This window comes from Alligator mississippiensis, chromosome 14 (genome assembly GCF_030867095.1).
Source record: "Alligator mississippiensis isolate rAllMis1 chromosome 14, rAllMis1, whole genome shotgun sequence".
NCBI classification, from domain to species: Eukaryota; Metazoa; Chordata; order Crocodylia; family Alligatoridae; genus Alligator; species Alligator mississippiensis.
In genome coordinates, this window is record NC_081837.1 from 41,779,979 (window position 1) to 41,782,975 (window position 2,997).

The window sequence follows — 2,997 nt, forward strand, 5'->3', positions numbered from 1 at the left end:
CCAGACTAAATGGGAGCGAGAGGCACAGGGCACTTCTGAAATCGTGCTGTGGGTTTTGGGGAGAAGACAGAGAAGCAGCCCTAAGTTATAGGACCGTGGTGGGCAGAAACACGGGTCTCCAGCTTATCTGACCATCTTGGTGCCTCTTGATTGCATCAATAGATGAGGGATACGATAGTTTCAGTGTATCAGAGCACAGGTACATCCGATCCTTCTCCTTACGCTGCAGTCGTATCACTGGCTGTTCCCAAGTCTCACCTCCTCTGTGCATGGTCACCTAGTGCTGATTATAAGCCATCCGCAACTTGAAATATATAGCTGCCAATGAGATTTTTTTTAAGCATGCAGCTTTTCACTGGTCAGGTGTTGGTGATGGCAGCTGTGCTCTTTCCTGGCCTAGAAGCAGCAGTGTCCCAGATTGTTCCTGACTGAATCCCATCTGCTGGGCAAGCTAATATACCGTTTAATGCGGATTTCTGTTTGCTGGCATTAGCTAAACTTCAACAGCAGCCTGAACCAAATGCCATTTGATCCCAGGAGGCTCCTGCTGTCTCGAGAGATGTTGATGCTTTGTAAATTCTCACTGGGAACTGTCCTGGACCCTAATGCAAGCTTGAGCTGCTCTGCAGAAGAAAGGGGGCAGCTCCTGCCCTTCCCTCCAGGCCACCAAAGGTTGTACCTCGAGCATTGTATCTCCGTGTGTGAGAAGTGTGGGTGTTCGGGCCCAGAAGTCCTTTCCTCCTTGCGTACTGCAGACATGGCACTGGGGGGGTTTGCTGTACCCTGAGGTCTGGGGGGCAATAAAGGCAGAGGCTTGGCTTGAGCATGAGGTCTGGGGGGGATAAAGGCAGAGGGTTGGCTTGAGCATGAGGGAGAGGGCTCCAGAAGATGGGGACATGGCTATCTGGACCTGCTAGTCATCACCAGACGTGGAGGGGGTTGGGGGAGGGAGGTTACAGGGCTATGGGCCTTGCCTGTAGCTGTGAGGCCATGTGGTTTGAGTGTTAGGTTTAGTGGTTAAGCGAGAGCGAGGGGCAGGGTTTTCAGTCACACAGGCAACATCCTGCAGCGCTGCTTCAGTCTGAGCAATGCTGGAAAAAACAGTCCCACCAGAGGCACCGAGCACCCTGCCCCCCTCGGAAAGGGGGTGTCACCTGAAATGCATAAAACTTTCCATCATCTAGGGCCACCCCGGCAAAGATAAAAGTCAGCATCTATGAGTCCCAGCAGGGAAGCCAAGCCAAGCTCAGGTGCCAGATGGGGCCTGCCCAGCTCCCAGCCACCATCGGGACCTGGACCCGTTCCTGCCTTGTTGCGCTCTGCTTGCAAGGACCTAGCCGCGCTCCCAGGATGGGCTTTACCCACTGACCGCTGCAGAGCTGTGTTTGGAGTCTGTGTTGCTGAGTAACCCGGGCTGGGAGGAGGGGAAGAGCACTTGCAGCTTCTCCTCCCTTCATTTCCCCCCAGGGCTGTCCTCTGCCTTTGCTTGCTGTGCTCCATGGTGGGTTGATTGTTTTTCTGCTCTCCAGGAGTATGCCTATATAGCAGGCTTTTCCCCAGAGAATTACACCTCCGTGCTTCTAGTGGTGGGGATCTGCGGACGCTTGTTTCCGAACAAGAGCGGTCTGTCTTGGCTCGCTTGAAACCTCTTCCAAAGCACTGTGAACTACACCAGCAAAAGACCCTGTCCCGACGTGAAAATCTAACTCTTGGTTCAGAAATGACACCTTTTATTAGACCAACTAGGAAATTGCAAAAAAACCCTTTCTTTTTCTGAACCAAGTTCTAGATTTTTGCATTTCTTTTTGTCTCAGGCCAACACAGCTACCAAATACATCCCTGTCCCAGTGTGAGCACTTGTGCTGGGATGCATGTACTGTAATAGTTTACATTTACCAAGGATTTTATACTGGGAAATAGCCATTCCTATGCAGACACTGGCTTTGCTCAGCGCGGATAGGACCTCACTCCCCTCCGCTGACCTTCTGGTCTGAATGCAATGACTTGCTAAGGAAAGTCCCAGCTCCTCTGGGGACCTGTGTGTGAGGAAAATTTCCAGAACCCGGCTCTCTAACTTAATGACTTGCTTTATCGCTCGGTAGATATGGGGATGGGCTTGGCCTGCCAGCGCAGGGCAGATTGCAGACTGACAACTTAGCTTGCACTGCCTTGGACTTGGTCACCCTCTCTTTCTGTTTGCCGTCTCTCCCACCCCACGGACGTCTGAATGACGTAAAAGCAACCGTATTGTCAGCAGGAAAAGGAGTTGTTGTCGGCTTTTGGCAGCCCATAATCACAAAGGCCATAAAATGAGTCTGAGGTTCCCGGGAGTGTAAAGGCTCAAGGAGTGAAAGGGTTCTCAGGACTTTCAACCTGAGCTGTTTTTAAGCTGGACATCTCGGAGGGACTTGCAGCAGTTAGGTGCCCATTGTGCATCACATTCCTATGGCACTGGAGCTCCTAATTCCCTTAGTCTCCTTTGAAAATCTCAACTTCAATTCTTTTCTTTTTTTTTTTCTTCACTTTCCACTGATCACATGCGGCCTCCTCTGGGCCTGCCTGCTACGGCTGGTATGCTTCCCGCTGATTGTTAAATCCTGGTTGCTGGCATAGGGGGATGGGGAAACTTCAGCTATTTTGGGGGGGGGGTGGAGAGGAGAGTGAATAGCGCAGCATTCATTTTCCAGCCAGCTGGTGCTGATTCAGGACATTTTCGGCAGTGACAATTGTATGGAGCTAAGCCATGGAGGGATCAGTTACATGTGACTGCTGCAGTTACAATGTCGACAGCAGCTTTCTAACTCGTTCCTCTCTGTATTTCTCACTGTGTGTGACACAGATGGAGCCATTTGGAGAAGTAACAGGATAGCAAGGAGGATAAGAAGAAAAAAAAAATCCCCTGGATTTCCTCCCTTGCGCCTCCCCCCACACCCCCGATGATACGATCATATGCTTCGCTGCAACAATTTCCATCCCTTTCCTTGCAGAGAAGAGGGT